Below are 13549 nucleotides of genomic sequence, written 5' to 3' on the forward strand. Positions count from 1 at the left end.
AGTCATTCAGAAGCTGATCAGTCATTATCAATCATTCAGAAGCTGATCAGTCATTATCAGTCATTCAGAAGCTGATCAGTCATTATCAGTCATTCAGAAGCTGATCAGTCATTATCAGTCATTCAGGAGTAGATCAGTCATTATCCTCCATTCTTGCCTTCCTGTTCACTGCCATCTACAAACCAACGGTTTACTTCTATTCACTTTTTATTTGTTTAGAGTGAGGTACTAATGTATCTTCCATTGGGCCTGTTGACCAACTGATAGTGGGCTTCTTCACTGGTGTGTGTGTATGTGTGTGTATGAAGTCTTTCTTCATTAACATCTTTCTCCAGCAGATGCATTATAGTGGGACATCTTGCAGTAGCATCTCACCGGTGATGTCATGCATGATATCATGGGAAGCACTTTAGCCTGCACTCGTGACTGTCTGCAGCTCTACAGTCTCTCTCTCTCTTTGTTGCATTGACTTCCTTTCTGTGTCCTTGTCTGTCTTGTTGTACCCTTCATGTCCTCTCTCTCTCTCTCTCTCTCTCTCTCTCTCTCTCTCTCTCTCTCTCTCTCTCTTTCTCTCACTATCCTGCCCTTCTTTGCAATGTACTGCCAGATACTGCAGTATTTGGGATACTGCATATTACAGGACGCATGAGGTTATGGCAATAAGGATAGGTGCAGATAAAACAGAGACAACATTCCAGAACACCACCAGAACAGCTGCATGATGCTGAAAGCATTCTGGAACACCACCTCAGCACACCACTTGGTACTGTAGAAGATAACCCACTAAACCCAGCACCTGAAGGACAAACACCCACGTAGCCCAGCACCTAGAAGAGAAACATCCACTAAACCCAGCACCTGGAGGACAAACACCCACTAAACCCAGCACCTGGAGGACAAACACCCACTAAACCCAGCACCTGAAGGACAAACACCCACGTAACCCAGCACTCAGATGATGAAGGTGATGCAGGCTGCACTCAAGGCTCCAAACACTCGGATACTGGCCAAACCATATAGTACAACGTCAGCTTCACCATTATGTATTCATGTATGTTAAGCAGACTGCAGAACAGTAACACTGCTAATCTTTAACAACAACAAAAAACGATCTAAAACGTTTCAGTTGGTGGTATTTCTTTAAGAGCAGAGTAACTCTCTCATTTTCTTTGTCCACCCACTCTTATCCAATAAATAAATAAACACCTCCTGTCCACACTAAAGATCTCAACATTGCAGTTCTATCATATTTTATCTCTAGGTCAACTTAATTTGCAGTGATTGCAGTCTGAGTATAACTAATGCACTCAGATCCTGTCTGAACCTCTGTAGCCTTCCTCTCTGGCCAACTATAACACAGAAAAACCTTACACTTAACTGTGATTAATTAAATATGAATGGATATGGGTTAATTAATTGATTTAAAGCTGCTGTTAGCTGTTCTGAAGCTGTGGGATTTGTAAAGATACTGGACAGTAATCTTGTTTACTGCAGTGCTAGACACAGGCACAAGACCACAGGCCGTCAAATCTCAGACCATTTACCGCACGCATACACATAGCACTCTCTGATCCAAACCTCACTAGGCCATTTTCAAATGATTTACGTGCATAAATATGTTCATTTATAAAATAACCCACCCATATGCAAAATGACATTTAAAACTGTGTTTTTATAATACAAAAATGCTTGTTGGAAACACATTTTATTTCAATTACTAACAAAATTCATAGTATTCATTTCATACACAATTTAGCTGTGGTATTGCAGACATTCCTGTGATTTGTGTGCATATGTATGTGTGTGTGTGTGTGTGTGTGTGTGTGTGTGTGTGCACTTTTGTGTTTGAGTGTATGAGTGTGGTCTTATCAGCCACTTTTAATAGTGCTTAAAGAATTACAGCACTTAGCATATTTTCAGAAAATTAGCCACATATGTTTGTAACTCCACTGGTTCTATTACAGTCCTCTATAGCTCTAAAAACAGGGCTGTGTAGTCCCCGCTCACTCAGTGTTGGAGCAGTGTGTGTGGCTTTGCACAATTTTGTATCGTGTATGTTTCCTTAACACTAATGCTGCAGGCATGCATGAGGCTCTCTCATATGGGATCCACAGACATCTCTGGCATAACTTTTAATGAGTTATACACATTACACTGCATGTACTGTAATTCTGCAGTTGAACTCCTTTCAAACAGCATTGTGTGAGCAAAACACAAACGTAGGTGCAGATGTGTGAAGCGCACGACATCCGTGCTGTGTCAAGGAGAAGGCTAGCACCCCATCGCTGGCCCGGAGCAGCGGTGCAGGGTGCTGGCACCTTCTGGTTGCTGGCATGTACTCATCACATACTTTCTCTGCCAGTCAGGGGGTCTGAACCAGCAGCCGTACGGGAAATGGTATAGGTCTCAAACCACAGCCCTTCATTTCTGAAACATGACTTCCTTTTTCAGATCTCCGTCCTGGATCTGAGGGCTTAGTCTGCTTAAATAACCATATCAGATAAATGGAGCTTCGTTTGAACTGAGGCCTTTGATGTCATATTTCATTTATTGGACAGTGAGACCACTAAGCTAAAATAAATTGCTTCAGCGCAGATGTCTCGTGCTGGGCGCTCAGTGTTTGTTGCAGGGTTTTGCTTAAAAAGGCACTGATGGCCTGTCCTCACTCATGGCCTGTTCTCTGGTACATGGATGCTAGTCCAGAATGAACGGTCACCATGCCAACAACATCCAACTCCATAATGCAAAGCATCTTGCTTTGACAGGATTAAACTGAGCAGGTGCATGCGGTTCCGGAGACAAAGAGTTTAAGTCCATTTGACTGGGAGCTCAGCCGTGTGCTCGGTGCATATTCCCTTAATGAGTGTGATCAACCAGTCTGCACTCTGTGACTTATACCACATATTCGGGTAAAATATGCTCTCATGTTAAGAAACTTAAAGAGAACGACCGATTTGAGTGGTTTGAGTAGAAGTCACTACTATTCAAGACGAATGAGTGGTTAGATTTGAGTGGTTTGAGTAGAAGGCACTGCTATTCAAGTTAGAAGAGTCAGAATTACAGAGATAACTGAACGAATACTGCTGTTTATAAGATGATACATGTTTCACTTTCTCTGGCCTAAAATGGAAATTAATTTGATACCAAAGAAGCAGATTACATGGTGCCAAGCGTCCAGAGAAAGAACGTCTGAGTCAGCCTGCAGGTTGTACCCTTCCAGACGGGGGTGGCGAGGAGCAGAGTTCTCACAAGCAATTATGAGACTTCAGAGCGAATCTGATGACATCTAAAAAAAGTCATTATAAAGCTTCCAGATTTGATGCACTACACATGGCATGTGCTGTGAAAAGAAAACACTCTGCTCCGCTCTGAAAAGAACACACTCGGCTCCGGTGGTACATCACCATGTGCCTGACTCCACCAAACACGTCTATTGGATATTCTTGCCACATTGCCCCAAATTCTTTAGTTTTTCCAAATGTTAACCACTAACCTCTTTCATTTTAAAGTGCTGCAAGAGAGTTTTTTAAATCTACAAAAATATAGCATCATGACTTAATAGGAGCAAAAAGGAGGAGTTAGAACCCAGCTGGGCTCATCTCAGCCGCCAGCTGTTGTCGGCACACACGGCCGTGCCGGCAGCTGCTGTCAGACCCACCATGTGAATGAAAACAAACACCAACACCAAACAAACCGCACTGTTGTTTTGTCACCGCATTTCACAACAGATCTGTGACGGAGTCCCACAAGTCAGGAAGGCGGATTTGTGGCCAAGTGCACTGGGCAACTACAGCAAAGTCGACGCCTGTTGTGACACGCCAGTCAGGCCTCACACCATAGAACGGTAGGGTTGGACACCTCATCGCTCTGTCTCACACCGTAGAGCGGTAGGGTTGGACACCTCATCGCTCTGTCTCACACCGTAGAGCGGTAGGGTTGGACACCTCATCGCTCTGTCTCACACCGTAGAGCGGTAGGGTTGGACACCTCATCGCTCTGTCTCACACCGTAGAGCGGTAGGGTTGGACACCTCATCGCTCTGTCTCATACCGCAGAGAAGTAGGGTTAGACACCTCATCGCTCTGTCTCATACCGCAGAGCATTAGGGTTAGACACCTCGTCGCTCTGTCTCACAGCGCAGAGAGGTAGGGTTGGACACCTCATCGCTCTGTCTCACACCGTAGAGCGGTAGGGTTGGACACCTCATCGCTCTGTCTCACACCGTAGAGCGGTAGGATTGGACACCTCATCGCTCTGTCTCACACCAGAGTGGTATGGTTAGACACCTCGTCGCTCTGTCTCACAGTGCAGAGAGGTAGGGTTAGACACCTCATCGCTCTGTCTCACAGCGCAGAGCGGTAGGGTTAGACACCTCATCGCTCTGTCTCACAGCGCAGAGAGGTAGGGTTAGACACCTCGTCGCTCTGTCTCACAGCGCAGAGAGGTAGGGTTAGACACCTCATAGCTCTGTCTCACAGCGCAGAGCGGTAGGGTTAGACACCTCATCGCTCTGTCTCACACCATAGAGCGGTAGGGTTAGACACCTCATCGCTCTGTCTCACAGCGCAGAGCGGTAGGGTTGGACACCCCATCGCTCTGTCTCATAGCGCAGAGCGGAAGGGTTGGACACCTCATCGCTCTGTCTCATACCGCAAAGCAGTAGGGTTAGACACCTCATCGCTCTGTCTCATACCGCAGAGCTGTAGGGTTAGACACCTCATCGCTCTGTCTCACACAGTAGAGCGGTAGGGTTGGACACCTCATCGCTCTGTCTCACACCGCAGAGCAGTAGAGTTAGACACCTCATCGCTCTGTGTCACACCGCAGAGTGGTAGGGTTACACACCTCATTACTGTGTCTCACACCATAGAGCAGTAGGGTTAGACACCTCATCGCTCTGTCTCACACCAGAGTGGTAGGGTTAGACACCTCGTCGCTCTGTCTCACAGCGCAGAGAGGTAGGGTTAGACACCTCATCGCTCTGTCTCACAGCCCAGAGCGGTAGGGTTAGACACCTCATCGCTCTGTCTCACAGCGCAGAGAGGTAGGGTTAGACACCTCATCGCTCTGTCTCACACCAGAGTGGTAGGGTTACACACCTCATCACTGTGTCTCACACCATAGAGCAGTAGGGTTAGACACCTCATCGCTCTGTCTCACACCAGAGTGGTAGGGTTGGACACCTCATCGCTCTGTCTCATACCGCAGAGCTGTAGGGTTAGACACCTCATCGCTCTGTCTCACATCTTAGAGTGGTAGGGTTAGACACCTCATCGCTCTGTCTCACATCTTAGAGTGGTAGGGTTAGACACCTCATTGGTCTGTCTCACCTTGGTCGAGTAGCACACAGGGGGTCCAAATCAAACACAAACTTGAGCTCATATGACTTTTCTTTTGCTCCTGGGTGAAAGAGAATCAGTCTAATCAGTGTTGATGACCAGGGTAATAAGAAAAGAATATCATTGTTGCCCTTCCCTCTTACTTATAAACAGCAAACACACACACACACACACACACACACACACACACACACACACACACACACACACACACACACACATGCACACACACATGCACACACATGCACACATGCAGAATGGGCCCTGTGCTCTCTGCTAACATTATGACTACGATTTTAGTTCAGAATTAGTTAAATTAGATGAAATCAGATTAGGAGCAACTACACATGCCAGCATGTGGCTGGAAGAGAGCTGGTGTCGGTGTCACATACTCTGTATGAGCTAGCTGACCCAGCCAAACGATAATATGTCACTAACACTTTAACATGTAATTAAGACTTTAACAGGTAAAACCTCTCTCTCTCTCTCTCACACACACACACACACACACACACACACACACACACACACACACACACACATGAACACAAGTGTGGGAGCAATAAGGCAATATGGTGCCTTGAGCAGGAAATCTAAAATTAGTTTTTACTACCTATAATAGAAGATTTACGGGATGGCTTAATTTGCAGTCTCCAGGCGAGCAAACTATAGCCAGCAGAACAAAAACAAGGTCTCTGGATAAAGCTCATCAAAGCATGTAGACAAACACAAAGGCTATAAGCGTCAGAAAATCATGAAATACGCGCTGCACTAAACGCGCGCGCTCAGGCGCCCATTTTTGCGCTCAACCAGATCCATATGTGCGTGGATGCAATGTAAACGTGAACGTAAATGTACACACACGCACGCACATTTCAAGAGGCAAGCGTGCGCGCACACACGGTTTCAATTAGCCAGCAAGCCTGCTGTCTTCGGGCCAAGTGTGAGGTTTACCACTTCATTCCTTTCCTATGGTTCAGGCTTTATGGCCACTCTGGACGGCTCCAGCGCCATTCCTGGGTTTTATACGGTAGCTGTTAGCATTCTAATGCGTCAGGGTGTGTTCGGCACGACGGCACTGACACCAAAGCGAGAGATGCGTAATACAAAGGCGCACGTGTACACACACACACACACACACACACACACACACACACACACACACACACACACACACACACACACACACACACACACTCAGAGTAATTGCACGCACAGAGACATACAGATTGAAAGGTGCACTAACCAAGTACACTCTCCTACATACACACTCACAAAAGTCTGTACAGGCTAAATGTGTAAGTATTCTATCTTTTATTATTATTATTTACTTACTTATTTATTTACTTACATTATAGATGTACACATCTTTCCACTTTCCTCCCCTGGACCATTACAGAGAGTGGGGATCACTGTTGTGAAGTGTTAATCAATATTTTTTTAATATCATAACCTTGAAGCATTGAACTACATTTTATATGTTGCTTAAGTGAACGTTCTGTAACTTTGCAAGCTTATAAGTATGTAAGATTGTAAATTTGTAAGTATGTAAGTGTTATTTCCATTATGAACTAGAGCATATTCATTAGCTTCATAATGCCAATTGTACAAAGGTGTGTGTGTGTGTGTGTGTGTGTGTGTGTGTGTGTGTGTGTGTGTGTGTGTGTGTGTGTGTGTGTGTGTTTGTGGGAGGAGTTATATCCACACTAAGCTAATTCTAAAACTTCTGGGTCCTCATTTAGGCCCTGGAGACCCATACTTTCATACTTTACTTTCATATAAAATCAAATATATAAATGGCTGGAGCCTCAGAATTCTTTCTGCAGTTTCTAAGACATTAACTTTGTTCATTTAGACACAAAATGGCACAAGATGCTTCAAATATCTTTGACATCACCTTTATCACACCAATATTTCATTTATTTCTAAAGTGACGGTGAAGGAGGGAGACGTGGTGAAAAAGCCACATGTGACAGAATTATTCATGTCTCAAAGAAAAATGTGGAAGGGAAATGGCCTAAATATTTTGTTCATCATCCTCCCGTCTTTAGCCCTGCCAAATCGGAGATAACCGCTGAGCCAAGAGCTCATTCGAAAATTCATGAAACAACAGATGCGACTTTCGTGCTGACCCAGGACCAGCTGCCTCTGTCCACCTCCCAATACTACCATTGTGGGCAACGCAGATACACTGCTCTCAGATCAGGATGACAGAAATCAGCCACTTTAAGATGGCCATACAGGCACCAGATGCTGAGGAGAGACCCTCCAGCACATCAGTCAACATGACGGCAAAACGACAGCCACACATTTATCACGCGGAAGCTGTGCTCCCTAGAGCACGTTTCTTGGACGGCCACTGCCTACGCTGGGCTCTACACTATAGGTTTGGGCATTGGGAACACCGGCAGTACACTGTCCCCGGCACTCTGGACCGTCAGATTAACAGCAGACTAATGTATGTTGGTCCTGTTATGCAGACTGTAGCCAATGAAATCACAAGTGCAAATAAGATCTTTGAATGAATGTGTCCAGTGATAGTGTTATTAAAGAAACACAAAAATCTATGTATGCAGAAAACTACCTTTCTTAAATTCAGTAGTTCAGATTGTCAGGTTCTATGTGACAGTAATAAAGCCTAGACTATCGTGTCTGTAAATGTACATAAAATACAATTAATGCCTCACTATGCTGTTTTTTGTGTGTTCGTAATAGCTCCTAATACTAAAAAGGGCACTGACAATCTGCCCTCTCAGCAGATTATTTTTTCAATTTTTCAAGAATGTGGAGTAATTTTAGTTACCACATAACCACATACGATATATATGCATTGAATTTCACTCAAAGACACACCTATAAAGATACATAATATAAACACACACACGATTAAATAATATATATAGTACTGTCATTTTGAAGACACTTACTTTTGTTTACTTGAAATTAAGCCTATATAGCTGAAATCTGCAAAAATAAATTACTTGCCATTATATTTTCTTACTGTCATGGCTAATCAAATATAGGTTTTGACATCCTAATTTAAAACGAATGGGAAAGCAGAACCCTTTGCTTTTAAATGTCTACTACTGATACACAGTGTAAGTACGCCCAAGTATTAGAGCTAGGCATGCCAGGCCTAAACGGCAGGCTGCAATTCCTACGATGGAGCATGTTTATCAGTCTGCAATACGTCTACAGCCCTCGAGACCAAGAATTCTGTTTCTGGATTATTTGTAAACATTTGGCGCAGCGACCGCCGCTATACGTCTGCGTCACAAAAACCTCAAGAACACCTTTTAAAACAGATATACTGAAATATGGCTTTTCGTCTAGACATTTTATAGCTTTGAGCCCTAAAAAATCATCCCCGCATTCGAAAATGAATTTTCGTGGTGATTTGGCCGAAAGATGAAAATACCAGATGTTTTTCTCTTCTTCCTAAAACTTGTTTTTGAAGCTTTTTCTAGCGACTGCAACATTTTGTTTGACTATGCAGGTCACCGCTGTGATTAAAGTTCCCGGTAGTAATAAAGTTAATTTAAGAAAGAAACAAAGAAAAAACAAAGAAAGAATGTCAAATTTGTAATGTCGTGTATCAACTAACATTTCTGCATGCGAGCACGCGCTTGCTGCCGGGCTTCCAGCGGCATCTACTGAGAGTCTAAAGCATCCTTCCCCTCGAGAAAAGTGTCCAACGACCTCAGCACCACCCCCAACCTGTCAGATGTATCCTATCAATATGGATAGCGCATCCCATGCTGCCTCGTCAGATATCAGCGAGCACCTTCGGCGTATTCTAGAGCTGTATGAAACGTCAGCTACTTACGGATCGGAGCTAAAGAGTCGAACCCAGGAGCGGCTCCGGTGTGTAGAAACGGGTCGCAACATAAACGAAGTAACATGCATTAATGTTATGTGTAATACAAATAAGATAAGTCTTAAAAATAACGGACTATATACGTCAGAGTGCGTTCGCTGAAAAAAGTTCAGAACGCAAGCAAGTTTTACAAAATACTACTGCGAACGAAAGACTGAGTGGGCGAGAGAGAGAGAGAGAGAGAGAGAGAGAGAGAGAGAGATTGGATTTGAGGTTTTGGATTTGATGTCACTTGAGTCACTAGACCGAACAGGGAAATAAAACATTGAAATAACGCAAGCTGAAGTTTTACCTTCAAATTCGTTCTGGTTGTCTAGTCATGCACATGATCTGTTTGACGTTACTCCAGTTTGAGAAGTTTAGAGTGAGCAAATGTAGTTTCATTGTAAGGTAATTGTGGGTAATTGCGGGCTCCCTGCCTGGTTTGCTGCTCCCAGGCAAAATTAAACAGGTTTGATTGTCTCCAGTACCAAATGAGAGCGGTGGCAGGTTCTGGTGCCGGTGCAGTCTCTGTACTGAGATCTGCTTCAAAAGGCAAAGGCAAATCGTACACACGTGTTGATTATATTTTAACAACATTCCAAAACCTTTTTTTCTAAGTATACATACCCAATATACTGTACATTTACCTTGGTATGTTAAGCTGCAACAAGGCAAATATAGTTCAAAACATTTAGCTGTGGTGTGTTAGGTCTACACAGGGTCTCTATCTGTATCTGGGAGAGGATGGCCAGTGGAGGTATTGGACACCCTCCTTTTGGGACAGCGTGGAGGTTTTTGTTGAGCTTAGCTGAGGGTGTAGCTCTCAGTGCTGTCACCGAGGGGTGTTTTCAGTGAAAGCCAAGTTATTTTAGCTCCAGACGTGTTTACATTTCTGTGGTCTAGTCTCCAACTTTCCTTCTTTCCCTCTTTTTTTCACTCTCTCATTTCAGAGCACAGCAGCAGGAGAGAGACAGCGTAGTGCCGCCACTGCAGACATTCCTCACGTGTGCCAGAAACGACAGAGAGATAGAATAGAAATGAAGCACAGAGAGGGAGGAGAGGAGAGGGAGAGAAAGAGAAGGAGGAGAGAGAAGAGAGAGGGGGAGGAGAGGGAGAGAAAGAGAAGGAGGAGAGAGAAGAGAGAGGGGGAGGAGAGGAGAGGAAGAGAAAGAGAAAGAGGAGAGAAGAGAGAGGGAGAGGAGAGGAGAGGGAGAGAAAGAGGTTAGAGAGATAGAGGGGGAGAAAGAGCAACCCCCCCCCCTTTTCATGTCTGCATCTCTAAGGTGCTGCTATAAGTCCTACACCACACCAAACTGAAATGCAAACTGTGCATGTGCACACACACACACACAGACACACACAGACACACACACACACACACACACACACACACACACACACACACACACACACACACACACACATCTGAGAATGTTCCTATCTTCAGTAGAGTATACACTCAGGACTAGTTAGCTGTTTGAATCATTTCAAATGTAACTTTTAATAATCTATCCAATGGTCTTCCAAGACATCTTCCAAGTGTTCCATGCGTATAAAAGCTGCTACGCATTTAAACTGAGGAACTGAGGAACTTAAAACTATGAAACTGTTGTATGAGGTAATGAGGTAGCATGAACCTGCTTACTGTAATATTCAATATTTTAAAAAATACGATGTGCTGTTTAGTAAGAGCTCTGAGGACCACTCCCTCAACCCAATGTAAAAACGTCTTCCTTTACTCCTAGAGCCTACAGCGTAGTGCTGCCATCCCACTAGCAGGACGTGCGCATGTGTTTGCAAAAAACAAACAAACAAACAAACAAACATCTAGTTCTTATAACAAGCTGATCCGGTAAAAACAGTGTGACTGCTGTGTTGTGTCCCACCAGGATTGTCCCCACAGGAGTGTCCCCATGGGAGTGTCTGCATGGACGCTGAGCTAGACCCCAGACACAGACCCCGCACAACAGATACTGCTGCTCAAGGGAGACAGATAATGGCAGTGCACATGCACCTTCACACGCACACGCACACACGTGCACGTGCACACACATGCACACACCCATGATTACGTACATATGCTCATGGTCATCATCAACAGTAAATTAGTACGTTTACATTTTTACATTCTGTAGGTCCCACTGTTATGGTTCTTAAATACTATATATATATTTTATATTTAGTATTTTTATATATTTATATAAAAGCTCTGAAGTTTCAAACTTTTGGTGCACTTTAAGTAAAACTCTGGCATAAATAGTGTCATTATCTGCCAGCTGAACAGAACTATCCTTACATTGGTTTGACAGTTACAGCTGTTTCTGTATAAAACCAGAGAGGTTCTCATGTGGGTCCAATGCTGTGGTCTACCATATTAACCATATTAAGTTATTTAGAACTGAATTTCTTTGGTAACCCACCAGGCTATTAGAGCACAGTCAGTATTCAGGTATGCAGGTACTTATTCTCACATACTCACACACACACACACACACACACACACACACACACACACACACACACACACACACACACACACACACACACACACACACGCATGCATACATATATGAGCTACAACATCTGGCCTGCACAATTCTGTCGCATGTCTCTTGGGCCTTCAGATTCAGCTACTTAGAATTTACTCTAGCTTCTGGCTTTCAGTATATAGAGTATGCAGTGTGTGTGTGTGTGTGTGTGTGTGGTGGAGCAGAGAGGAGGGATCAGGGAAAAGGTGCAACGTAGAGTCTAGACAGAGAAGATTGAAGTGAAGTCTGGAAGCCATTGGCCTTAGCTCTGTGTGTGTGTGTGTGTGTGTGTGTGTGGGTGTGTGTGTGTGTGTGTGTGTGTGTGTGTGTGTGTGTGTGTGTGTGTGTGTGTGTGTGTGTGTGAGAGAGAGAGAGAGAGCGAGAGAGAGGGGGGGGGGGGGTAAGCATCTGAAGAGGCCTCTCTCCAGTAAAGGATCACATTTCACTGCCTAATTACACATGAAAAATGGTCACATTATATTTTCACTTTTTTCAACAGCGGCGGGTGGAAAGAGTGCCAGAATAAGCTGGTATATGCATGTTTTGAATTTTGTGTCTTTCTTATATATGGGGACTTTATTAATACAAATAGTTAATAATGTTTTTCAGTGTCATTATTTACAATAACTGAATATAAACCATATCACAAAATAAACCAACAAACCAAAAATTTATCATAAACCAAATCACAAAAAGAGTACTAAACGATTATGCCATTTATTCAATAAATTTCAAAAACAATGATGAACAAAAAAATCAAAACATGTTTTTTACTTACATAACATCAGATGACTGTACATTTTACACAAGAGCATACAACAAAATAGGAATTTTCCCTCGCACGTGGTAGCGGAATTACAAAACGTAACCGTGAATGCGCATACATAATATTATCCAGCAGATGGCGCCACCTTGACGTAACTTAATCTGAGTGCAAGTTTTTCCAAGATATTATTGTGTATCTAATGATTAAAGCTGTCGCATTGCACAACATTGTGTTTGTACATTTCAAATAGCCTACAGAATGGAGCAATAATGCAGCTGATAAAAATTGGTCTAAAATCCAAAATCTAAATAAAACATTGTCTCAAGAGACTTTCTGCCATCTCCTTTATGTTTATTTTGTGTTCTTTTCTCATATTCTTTTTCAGTTATTGGGAAAGAATGTGTGTGCCCTAAACTTTTCCAGAAGATAATTTAATAAAAACGTTTATTACTTGTAATGCCGCTGTACATGGAGGTGTCCCCTTGTGGTTATTATGTAAGCATGTACACTTGTGTAATATAGCCTGTGTATGGAGAGGCAGCATTGTGATAGAACAGTAACAGGACAGTGAGATGTTGGTCTACCTGCAGCACACCATGAAGAAAAGAGCACGCAGACAACCCAGAGCGAAGCACTGGGAGGTGAGGGGGTGTTTCCTGCAGCCTTTGAGAGGACAGGATCGAGTGCTTGTCTAGGATCAATTTCAATTTCATTTGACATTACAGCAGATTTGATTTAATATCAAAGTCCGGCTGATTCCGGAGAACCACCTGGAGTAATGAAATTGCAGACTGAGATCAGGGCCCGTCTTTATCGAACACCTGACATTGATCTAAATGCGGCTGCACCGGTGCCCATGTAATCACATTTAGAACCACGTGAAAGGCGAAAGCTGTTCCAGGATCAGCTGTGTTAGTGCGGGACGCTGAGCACACGTGAGCCGGGCTGTTCTGCGCATCCAGCCCGGCTGCTTCTGCACACATCGCTCCACATCTGCTGCAGAGACTCTTTGCTATCACTCTTTGCTATCAGGACTCTTCAATCAGAAACACAATCA

At 43.7% G+C, this 13549-nt stretch overlaps 1 protein-coding gene across 3 annotated transcripts in view; it reads right to left on the reverse strand.

The window, feature by feature from the left end:
• Window positions 1-9369, reverse strand: part of erg (ETS transcription factor ERG) — a 35192-nt gene extending 25823 nt beyond the window's left edge. Inside the window, exon 1 of one of the 3 annotated variants that reach the window (XM_077020070.1) lies at window positions 9166-9369. The gene's annotated coding sequence lies outside the window, so the exon portion shown is untranslated. The remainder of the gene's footprint in view (window positions 1-9165) is intronic. The other 2 variants (XM_077020067.1, XM_077020064.1) reach the window with 2 other exon arrangements.
• Window positions 9370-13549: the final 4180 nt, after the last annotated feature.

This window comes from Brachyhypopomus gauderio, chromosome 10, assembly GCF_052324685.1.
Source record: "Brachyhypopomus gauderio isolate BG-103 chromosome 10, BGAUD_0.2, whole genome shotgun sequence".
Classification (NCBI taxonomy): Eukaryota; Metazoa; Chordata; class Actinopteri; order Gymnotiformes; family Hypopomidae; genus Brachyhypopomus; species Brachyhypopomus gauderio.